This window comes from Stomoxys calcitrans, chromosome 5, assembly GCF_963082655.1.
Source record: "Stomoxys calcitrans chromosome 5, idStoCalc2.1, whole genome shotgun sequence".
Taxonomy (NCBI): domain Eukaryota; kingdom Metazoa; phylum Arthropoda; class Insecta; order Diptera; family Muscidae; genus Stomoxys; species Stomoxys calcitrans.
In genome coordinates, this window is record NC_081556.1 from 111,992,186 (window position 1) to 112,004,892 (window position 12,707).

Here is a 12,707-nt window from a genome sequence, read left to right on the forward strand (position 1 = left end):
GGCAATCCTCTGGCTTCACTGTGACATCGTCTGTTCTTTCATTCCCTCTTACTACGCTATGGCCCCACAATCATACAATGCCACCCTCAGAGAAGGCGTTAATCTCTTTCTTACACTCCAAGATTGTTCGTGACCTTACTGCCCTAGTTGTTATTGACCTAATGGCCAGTTTTCTGTCGGTCACGATGTTCACAATCGCTCTTACGCATTCGTGATCGCCCGGATCTCCAACTGTAGACCGGATCTCCATCGGTGTAGCATGAACTTCTAGATGGCAATACCTGAGTTCCGTCTATCGAAGGCTGTGCAGCTGGCAGTAGTGCCTCACACTCGAACATAAGTGCCCTCTCAAGTCCCTGAATTGAAACCTCATCCATTCCTCCCAGGTTTCCTATCGTCGCCGTGTCTATACCTCAATTGGTTATTTATGTTGGAAGAGAGGCCTATAAGGCTTATAAAGTTTGATTTTTTAACAGCTATGGGAAAGTTTAAAAAAAAAACATAAAATTCAGAAAAATGCATGAAATCTTTATTTGAATCAATAGAATGTTTGAAGATTATTTCATGCAAATGTTTAGCGTGACTGCTCCTCAAATGGTCTATCCGCTTAGTCAAATTTTGGCATACTCTATCCAACAATTCGGTCGGTACCTCACGAATAAATGCTTCAATGTTGTCTTCCAATGCGTCAATTGAAGCGGGCTAGTCTGTACATACATGAGCTTTATCATAGCCCCACATATATTAGTCTAAAGGCGTTAAGTCGCATGATCTAGGCGGCCACTTGACCGGTCCCGAATGTGAAACAAAACGTTCACCGAACTCGACACCTGTCATGCAAGTCAAGCTTTTGCATTTTGGGCAAAAAAAGTTGAATATCATCTAACGGTAGCGCTCACCATTCACAGTGACGTTACGATTCGTATCATCTTTGAAGAAGTACGGTCCAATGATGTCACCAGTTCATAAACCGGCCAAAACTGCGACTTCTGGACATTCACTCCAAAATCAACAAGTTTGCTTATTTCAGTACCCATTGAGACAAAAATGAGCCCGCAACGATCTTTCATTGCAGAGCACGCATTTTGATAATAAAATTTAATAATTCGTGCGTGAGCTGTTCCAACCAGTGTTGCCAAAAAGATGATAGCTTAAAATCACCTTGTAGATCTGTAGGCCATTGGTGTCGCATAATTTGACCTACCGGGCTCTAGTATAAAATCATTGCCCCTAGGCTTTCAGAGTATATGCAAGTCCTTTGTGCTCAGTAAAAATAGCGGCTAGTTGAGACGCCAGATAGTCCGCCTCCTTCTGGGGTAATATCGAAAATAGTTCATCAGTTCCAAGTAACTTAAATGATTTTAAGTTCCTCAAGGATTTCTTTATCATAAATTCTGTAATGATAAGCCTTCGATCAACCTCCGTATTCCAAGATTCTGGTATCTTCGCGAGTCCCTTCGTATCCTGCGGAAAATGCATTTTCATTAAAAGCCTTAACATGTTCTCCGTTGTCTCTACTCACAGTCCCAGGTCGTCTACTAACTTTTTCATCTTAGAGACGTCGTTAGAGTAATTGACCTGTTCGCAGAACAGCTTCCAGGAGGTACGATTTGCCTGATTTCCATTCTCGAAGAGAACAACTCCCTTCGACACACCCCACTATCGCAGTCGTAATCTTGTTGACAATGTCGTCATTGTCTTCTTTGTTTGGACAATCTAAATTATCTTACCCAAGTCTTCTTTTGAGTAGTCTGCCGAGTTTTGTCCAGATGGTTTTCAACTTATTCCGGAAGCTTATCGGATTCGACGCTGGTCGTGCAATACCAAACCTAATGAAGCGATGGTCGCAGAAGGAGTGCTCCATGGAGACCCGTCTATCTTGAACGTCTTCATTCAGATTTTCCGATCATAATGTAACATCTTAAACCTCCTCCCTAATCCTATTAACAAAAGTAGCGGTGTATTCAATATTAAGTGTTATTATTCAAAAAATTTTCCAGGGCTTGGCCTCGCTTATTAATGCTAGAACTACCCCACAAAATGTGGGTAGAGTTCGCATCGCACGCCATAGTACTTCCTTACTGTCTGTTTTGCCTTCTTCACCAGTCGTTGGAACTCGGTTTGTATGGGTGCTATAACAGGTTATGGACCAATTTGGGTCATACCTAGCACAGTTGGTAGAAGTCATAACAAACCGCCACGAAAAAAATGTCACCCAAATCGTGTAAGAATTGAGCCCTCAGAAGCTCAAAAAAAAAAATTGGGAGATCGGTTTATATGTGAGTTATATAAGGACATATTTGAACTATACCTGACACAGTTGTTGAAATTGATAACAAAACGCTACGTGCAAAATTTCACCCAAATTGGATAAGTATTGCCCCCTCTATAGACTCAAGAAGTCGAATCGAAAGATTGACTTAGATGGTAGTTTAAAGGGTTATTGATGAATTTCGACTATACCTACACAATTTTTGAAGGTCATAACAAAACACCACGTGCAAATTTCAGCCAAACCGGATAATAATTGCGCCCCCTAGGGGCTCAAGAAGTCAATACGAGTGATCGACTTATATTAGGAATTATATGGACCAATATCAACCATAGTAGGTACAATTTTTGGATGAAGTCAAGACCCAAGATCGGTTTATATGGCAGTCATATCAGGTTATGAACCGATTTTGACCATACTCAGCACAGTTGTTGGAAGTCGTAATAAAACACCTCATGCAAAATAACAGCCAAATCGGATAGGAATTACGCCTTCTACAAGCTCAAGAAGTCAAGACCCAAGATCGGTTTATATGGGAGCTATATCAGGTTATGAACCAATATTGACCAAACACAGCACAGTAGTTGAAAGTCATAATAAAACACCTCATGCTAAATTACAGCCAAATCGGATAAGAATTGCGCCTTCTAGTAGCTTAAGAAGTGAAGACCCAAGATCGGTATATGCCAGCTATATCAGGCTATGAACCGATTTTGACTATACTTAACACCGTTGTTGGAAGTAATACCAAAACACTACGTGCAAAATTTCATTCAAATCGGACAAGAATTGCGCCCTCTAGAGGCTCAAGAAGTATAAACCGATCTTGGTTTATATGGCAGCTATATCTAAACCTGGACCGATTAGGTCCATTTACAATCCCAACCGACCTAAACCTATAAGAAATATTTGTGCAAATTTTAAGCGGCTAGCTTTACTCCTCCAAAATTAGAGTGCTTTCAACAGACAGACGGACGAACATGACTAGTTCGACTTAAAATATCCATATATACTTTATGGGGTCTTAGACGCATATTTCGAGGTGTTACAACCAGATTGACGAAATTAGTATACCCCCATCCTATGGTGGAGGGTATAAAAATTCATATATTGAGTTAAAATTTCCCACTGACTCGTATTTCTTTTATATGCTGGTTAAGTTCTTGAATACGCCAACTCGGACTATATTTGGATATAGATGCCATAAAGACCGGTCGGGCGACATGATATTCAAACCGAATATGGCCCATATCGCACCATATTTACATATAGCTGCCATATAGACCGCTATGTAAGTATAGGGTCTTGAGCCCGTAGCAGACACATTTATTATTCGATTTGAATGAAATTAGAAAGAGTGAGTTTTTTTAAGCCTCCCGTTATCCGGCTCAAATATGGTTCAGATCGGACCTGCTATATATAGACCGATCTTCTGATTAAGGGTTTGAAACGCATAAAAGCTTTATTTAATACCCGATTTCGCTCAGATTAATCAGAGAGTTGTTTTAAACCTCCGGCAAATCTGACCCAAATATGGCTAAGAGCGGACTCTGTTAAGATATATCTGCCATATAGACCGATCTGCCGATATCGTTGAAATTTGAAAGAGTGAGTTGTTTGAAGCCGCCCATCATCCGACCAGCATATGGTCCAGATCAGATTATGTTTAGATATAGCTGCCATCTAGACCGAGCTTCCAATTCAGGGCCTTAATCCCATAAAAAGCGGATTGGTTGCCCGATTTCGCAGAAAGTGTGACTTGTAAAAGAGTTCTCGGGATCTGAATCAAATATGATCCATACCAGCCCCCATTTGCATATTACTATGAATATGGTAGTGGAGTTGTGATAATAGAGGATGGTTAATTTATCCATGGTGGTGGGTATCCATAGTTCGGAACGGCCGAACATAAAACGTTTTTACTTGTTTTTTTATTAAATTGTTATCAAAATTTCATACAAGTTTAGTAATTGTATTTATTTTAACACAAAATTGTTCATTCATTACAATGTAAATTTAATTCAATACAATCCCCCAATAACCGATTAACCCAATTGCAAGTAATGGGCTGTAGGGGCCCAATTTTTTAATTTTTTAAAAAATATTTCTTCTCTTTTCTTATAAAATAAACTTATTAGAAGGTGTTTGGCATGCTCAATAGACACTCACACACACATTGATTTATGACAGATCTATAGATAAGGGTGGTGGAGATTTTTGTTGTTGTCCCATTACGAGTTAACGACACCAGTTGTCTACTGCCTTATGGCTCAAATATTTAACAATGCCGAAAAAAATGCGATCGCCGTGAATAAATTATATAATTTCTATTTTTGTTTTTTTTTTTGTTATTTCATTAAATTTAGGAATCTTGTGAGCGCGTGTGAACGCATAATTTATATGTGTTGTTTGATAGAACGGTGGTTGGTTTTATCGCATTTATGTAACGGCGTATAACTTGTTCACCGTCTTCTAAATGGCATTTTTATTCAAAACAATTGTCGTTCGTGCAAAATAAGGGCAAAATAAAAATCAAAGAACATGGCATCTCCTCGGGAGTAATTTGTTTGGGAAATACCAAATGTTAAGCCAATTTCTTGGGAACACAATATTCTTAAAATGTTATCTGTCATTTGGACAAGCAATTATCATGTTGATACTCTATTTGAATGATAGCATTCATTTTTGAATTCAAATTTGCAAATTATTCTAAGTACGAGTACATGGGGAACATATGTGTCAATGCACCTTAAAAGGTAATAAAAAAATGGATTAAAATGGATTCCCACATATACGCAAAAAATAAGACGTTTGGAATATCTTTCCTACAAATAAATATATTTTATTGGGGAACTACTATTTTATACCCACCACCGAAGCAAGGGGGGTATATTCATTTTATCATTCCGTTTGCAACACCTCGAAATATGAGATTCTGACCCTATAAAGTGAAAACCTTCTTGATCGTCGTAAAAATCTGTAACGATCTAGCCATGTCCGTCCGTCCATCTGTCTGTGTGTCTGTTGAAATCACAAATGAAGATGATTAGCCGAAACTTTGCAAAGATTCTTTATACCCTCCAATATAGGATGGGGGTGTATTAATTTTGTCATTCTGTTTGTAACTACTCGAAATATTCGTCTGAGAGCCTATAAAGTATATATATATTCTTGATCGTCGTGACATTTTATGTCAATCTAGCCATGTCCGTCCGTCCGTCCGTCTGTCGAAAGCACGCTAACTTTCGAAGGAGTAAAGCTAGCCGCTTGAAATTTTGCACAAATACTTCTTTGAAGTGTAGGTCGGTTGGGATTGTAAATGGGCCATACCGATCCATGTTTTGATATAGCTGCCACATAAACCGATCTTGAGTCTTGACTTCTTGAGCCTCTAGAGGGCGCAATTCTTATCCGATTGGAATGAAATTTTGCACGACGTGTTTTGCAATGATATCCAACAACTTTGCCTAGTATGGTTGAAATCGGTCTATAACCTGATAGAACTGCCATATAGACCTATCTTGTGTCTTGACTTCTTGAGCCTCTAGAGGGCGCAATTCTTATCCGATTGGAATAAAATTTTGCACAACGTTTTTTGTTATGATATCCAAAACTTTGCTTAGTATGGTTGAAATCGCTCCATAACCTGATATAGCTGCCATATAAACCGGTCTTGAATCTTGACTTCGTGAGCCACTAGAGGGCGCAATTCCTATCCGATTTGAATGAAATTTTGCACGACGTGTTTTGTTATGATATCCAACAACTTTGCCTAGTATGGTTGGAATCGGTCTATAACCTGATATCGGTCCATGTTTTGATATAGCTGCCATATAAACCGATCTTGGGTCTTGACTTCTTGAGCCTCTAGAGGGCGCAATTCTTATCCGATTGGAATGAAAATTTCCACGACATGTTTGGTTATGATATCCAACATCTTTGCCTAGTATGGTTCAAATCGGTCCATAACCTGATATATCTGCCATATAAATGGATCTTGGGTCTTGACTTCTTGAGCCTCTAGAGGGCGCAATTCTTATTCGATTGGAAAAAAATTTTGTACGACGTGTTTCGCTATGACTTCCAACAACTGTGCCTAGTATGGTTGAAATCGCCCCATAACCTGATATAACTGCCATATAAACCGATCTTGAATCATGACTTCTTGAGCCACTAGAGGGCGCAATTCATATCCGATTTAAATGAAATTTTGCACGAAGTATTTTGTTATAGTATCTAACAACTGTGCCTAATAAGGATCAAATCAGTTCATAACCTGATATAGCTGCCATATAAACCGATCTGGGATCTTGACTTCTTGAGCCTCTATAGATCGCAATTATTAACCGATTTGCCTGAAATTTTGTACGACGGATCCTCTCATGACCATTAATACGCTTTTTCTCGTTTTGTTCTTAGGCAGATTATGTTCGAAGATGGGCTATATCGGACTATATCTTGATATAGCCCCCATATATTTAATTTTAATGTTTAGGCCCATTGAAGCCACATTTACTATCCGATTTCGCTGAAATTTTGCACAATGTTTTGCGTTAGGCTCCTCGACACTCGTACTGAGTATGGTCGAGATCGCGCTATATTTGGATATAGCTGCCATATAAACTGATCTCCCGATTTAGGGCCTTGGCCCAATAAAAGGCACATTAATCACCCGATTTCGCTGAAATTGCCTCACGAATCTATGCTAGGCTTTCCAACATCCATTCCCTATATGGTTCAGATCGGTCTTTATTTGCGTATAACGATCTCCCGATTTAAGGTCTTGGGCCAATAAAAAGAATATTTATTACCCAACATAGCTGAATTTTTGCACAACAGACTGTGTTAGACCCTGCAATATCCGCATTCAAAATGGACCCCATTAGCCTATGTTTTGAAATAGTTGCCGTACAGACGGATCTCCCAATCTAAGATCTTGAACCCATTATCAGTGCATTTATTATCCGATTTCGCTGAAATTTGTCACCGTAACCTATGTTACGGCGAGCATCGGATCTTGGAGCAAGCGGCTCGCGACAATGAGAAATACATGTGCGATCCCACAAAACCCATGCGGTTGGGTCGCTGGGCCAGTAACCGGCCCCGGAAAACTATAAGAATCACTATGAGAAACAAAGGAATACCAAAAACGGACCCCCCTAAAGATGACGACCCAAGCAAACGAAAAAAGGACCATGATTTGAGGATCTGCGCCTGGAATGTCCGCACCCTCTATAGAAAAGGTGCAGTATTCGCTCTGGCGGATGTAATGAGGAGGTGCAAAGAGCAGATTTTACCGCCTTACAGTAAGTGCGATGGACCGGGAATGGCATTACATGGCACTACAACACCAAACGTTGACGAACTATACTATAGCTGCCATAACACGAGGCATGAATTTGGCTGTGGATTTGTGGTTAGTCGGAGACTGAAACACCTAGTCTCAAGCTTTACTCCGAAGGATGAGAGGGTAGCCACAATCCGCATAAAAGCCAAATTCTTCAATATCAGCCTTATTTGTCCCCATGTGCCGCCAGAAGATAAGGACGTGCAAACAAAGGATATTTTGTATGAGCGCCTAGAGAGAGAATATGGCCGCTGCCCTGCCCATGATATTAAAATTGTTCTGGGCGATTTTAATGCGAAGATAGGGAAGGAAAATATCTTTGGTCCAACAGTCGGAAATTTTAGCCCACACAAAGAAACTTTCCATAATGGATTGAGGCTACTAGATTACGCCGCGGCAAAGAACATGGTAGTAAACAGCACCAGATTTCAACAACGAAGAATTCACACTGCCACATGGTTGCCACCCGGTCAAAATACAAGAAACCAAATTGATAATGTTTTAGTAGATGGAAGGCATTCATCAAGCGTGTTAGATTTACGATCGATCCGAGGAGCGAATATAGATTCGGATCATTACCTTGTTGCAGCATAGGTTCACATCCGCCTGAGCATGGCGAGGAAAATACGATCTGACACTGCACGGAAGCTGGACATTGAAAAACTGCAAACACAACAAATGGCAGCGGCATACTCCAATCGACTGACCCAACTGCACTCCTTGTTCCGATGATATAACGGCACAGTGGCAAACCATTGATCACTCCATGGAAAAGACCGCAAAATCCGTACTTGGGTATCGACATTCTTCTTCAATTTGGTCCAGATTTGGATATAGCTGCCATATAGACCGATCTCTCGATTTAAGCTTTTCGGCGACATCGGACAATAAATGCGCCTTTAAGCATTTATTGTCCGATGTCGCCGAAATTTGGGACAGTGAGTTATGTTAGGGCCTTCGACGTCCTTCTTCAATTTGGCCCAGATCGGTCTAGATTTAATTAAGCTATGTCGGTGTGTTTCAAACGAAATAAGTATACCCCTAATGGCATACTAATTATATGTCATTCACATCCTATGGTGGATAATTTATTAAAACTCCCTAAAATCACTATCCACTCCATTCAAGCATTGCATATTTTAATGAATTTAATGCATTTCCATTATCACAGATTTATGAAATTAATTTTGATTATCATCAGCTCACTAGTTGGCCCATTGTATATCACCTCAATGTTTAGATAGTTAAGTATTTGAAAATAGTGAAGCGTATAATGAATCTTCACTTACGAGTTGTAGCTTACCTGTACATGGGCATAAGTCTACACAGCTACGAAAATAGGTGTTAATTACTTCATTGGCTTCTGCGATGCAAAAACATTCTACTACGTTAAATTTGTTTTTTTTTTTCAAACAGCAACAAAGAGTTATGTTATACATGCATGCATGGAATATTCAAGTACATACCAACTAATGATGATAATTATTATGAAATATCATATATTAAGTAAATATTTGAATGTTATTGTTAGACAAAATTCCCAACTAAGATTGTGGAAAGCAAAATGAAGAGGACATTGTTCATGAAGATACAAAGTTATAGAGAAAAGTAAAAATTTTAAGAAGTTTATCGAAAAGAATATTTTTATTTGCTTTGGATTATAATTTTCTTGTTAAAAATGATTTTTACTTACCCAATTACACCACCCAAAATCAAAAGTGGATCGATCGGGACAAAATGGATATTAAATGAAAGGTTTTGGAAAATAGAATATGAATATGGTATTAAAATTTGGGTGTAAGTACTCATCGGGCCGCTCCAACCCCAAAAATTCCCCCAAACAGACATATTGGACGTTTATATCAATATTAGCCTCAAATGAAAGTTATTCGGGAGTAGATTTCGAATCTGCCATACAATATCAGATCGAAGTATAGGGGGCCACCCTACCCCACAAAAACGCCTTAAATGGGCATATGACCCATCATGACTATATGGGCCTCGGTTTTTTTGTTTGTTCCGTAGAATTAAAAACGACTGAACCGATTTTCTTAAAATTTTTACAGACTGTGTGAGTTTGTCTGAAAGGAAGCATAGGCTATATAATTTTTAGACATCGGATGGGGGCGGTCCCTCCCCCTTACCCCAACAACGCCATCCAAAATCAAAAGTGGACAGATAGGCATAACATGGGTATCAAATGAAAGGTATTGGTGTCTAGAAAACGAATATCGAATTAAAATTTGGTACCCAGGGGGTCTCCCCAAAACAAAAACTCCTCTAAACAAATATATTCGACCTTCATGTCAATATGGGCCTCAAATGAAAAGTATTCGACAATAGATTACAAATATGGTAAAACAAATTATGTCCAAGTAATAGGAGGTCGTCCCACCCCCAAGTACCCCCAAATTGCCATGTTAGCCGACCATACGAATATGACATTAAAATTTGTGTTCAAATCTAGGTGGTGCTTTTTCTTAAAAAAAAAAAACAAGTCAAATAGGTTGAATGACCTATTATGACAATATGGGACTCAAATAAAAGGTATTTGAAAGTAGAAAACGGATTTGATATCCAATTTTGGAGCCAAGTGTTTGGGGGTACGCCCTAAAGCGCCCCCTTAACTGAACTTCATTTCAGATAATGGAAATATGGAGCTCAAATCAATGGTATTTGGGAGTAAATAACGAAATTGGAGTATTCAGAGATGGAGTCACGCCGTCTCAAGCCAAATACATAACGAGTAACGCCATTAAAAAAGGTCTACTTACCGTGTCGTAATTAACAAACAACTCACAGCAGTAGAGAATGCTAGGAATAAGATAAGTCTTTGCCAAGAGAGACCTAACCCGCAGCGGAGTAACCCCGACTGAGAGGCCCAGAGAGCACGCAATTTTGAATATCCCTGACCAACGACAGAGTCGATATAATTACTCCAAGTCAGAGTGCTATTAATAACCACTCCCAAGTTCTTAGCATGAGAAACGATTTCCAATCTAGCGTCGTTTATGAATATTCCGACATCACATGAAAAACGAGACAACTTCTTTCTGATAGCAACACACTTGGACTTTACAGGGTTTGGGCACAGGCCATTGGCTTTCGACCACATGCCGACTCTTGACAGATCATGATTAAGCAGACGTATGTTTTCAGCAAACTCATCCTCAGTGTACATATGTGCCTAACAATAAGACAATTGGCGAGTCGCCAAGTCGTTACTGTACAATGAAAAGAGAAGAGAACCCAGAATTGATCCCTAAGGAACACCTTTTAAAACAAGCAGAGGCGACGCTACAGAAGACTTTTAACTGACGGACTGAGTGCGGTGTGACAGGTACCACAAAATAAGACGAACGGACGTAGAAGAAAAATTGTAAAGATGTCTCATCTTATTACATAACAAGGAATGATCCATGGTGTCAAATGGCGTAGAATGGTCAAAAAGACAAGGACATTTATCTTGTCATTCTCCAAATTGACCCTGATCCTCTCAGTGACCTCTGCCAAGGCAGTTATGCAGCTGTGGTTAGAACGAAACCCAGACTGTCTCACATATAACAAAGAGTTCTCGTTGACAAAAGACGACATTTGCCAATACAGCAATTTCTCAAAGACAAGAAACAAAGAATCGTAATTGGTCTATAATCCTTGGAATTCTTAGGCAGTGGTATGACATCGGCATGCTTCCACGCTAATGGAAAATAACTCGTGGTCAAGGTTACATGAGGAATAATATGTGGAAGCAATAGTCTTACAAATCTAGGATCAATGCCATCATATCCGACAGCGTTAGACTTTACAGTGGCGACACACTCGAGGACATCGGCGGCACCAACCCAGCTGAAGCCATAACCAGAGTCGTCATCGAGAGGGAGGGAGATATTGAAGCCATAGAAACTGGGATCAATTGGGATCTGTGGGAAATTAACAAAGGCATCATTAAACCTATTGATCTCCATGTTTGTTGAACATCTATTAGTATCTTTCCCAATTCCTATGTCTCAAATAACCTTCCAAGTTCTTTTGGAGCCTATTGAAGAAGAAAAGCGTCTGTAATAGTAGTCTTTCTTGGCTATCGTAATCAACTTATTGACGTGGTCTCTTGCTGAGCGAAAGGCATCATGTAACTCAGGCGTCCTGAAACATCTCCACCTGCGATGCGACATATTCCTGTCGTGAGCAGCCTAACGAATATCCCGGAAGAACCACGGCTTCGTTCTGGAGGATACTTCTCTAGTCTTGAGTGATCTTAAGTAAGTTCCTGTAGGTCACGGATATTCCCCTGTAGAAAGTCAGTTTGTTCATCGATAGTTTCCATACGAAATATCAGAACCCGGTCGATAAGCACCACGACTTCGTTCTGGAGGATACTTCTCTAGTCTTAAGTGAATCCTTAAGACCCTGTATGTCACGGATATTCCCCTGTAGAAAGTCAGGTTGTTCATTGATAGTTTCCACAGCAACAAATCAAATCGAAAGCAACAAATCATGGTCGAGACTGGCAAAATCTCTGTATGAATAAGTTTGCCTAGTCCTGGAGAGCTCAAATTCATAACATAACAAGTGAGAGCCTGCTAAGTAGGGCCGGACCGAAACTTATATACCCTCCACCATGGATCGCATTTGTCGAGTTCTATGCGCGATGTCTCTTTTTAGGCAAACAAAGAATAATGAATAAGAACTGTTATGCTATTGGAGCGATATCAAGTTGTAGTCCGATTCGGATCGTAAATAAACTGAATGGTCTCATATTAAAAGTCATTGTGTAAAATTTCAGCCAATTCGAGTAAGAATTGCGCCGTTTAGGGGCTCAAGAAATAAAATTGGGAGATTGGTTTACATGGGAGCTCTATCAAGCTATAGATCATGGGAGAAGCCGTTGTACAAAATTTCAGCCATATTGGACAATAACTGCGCCCTCTAGAGGCTCAAGAAGTCAAGATCCCAGATCGGTTTATATGGCAGCTATACCAGGTCATTAACCGATTTGAATCATACCTAGCACAGTTATTGGAAGTCATAACAAAACGGAAGAGAATTGCGCGCTCTATTGGCTCAAGAAGTCAAGATCCCAGATCGGTA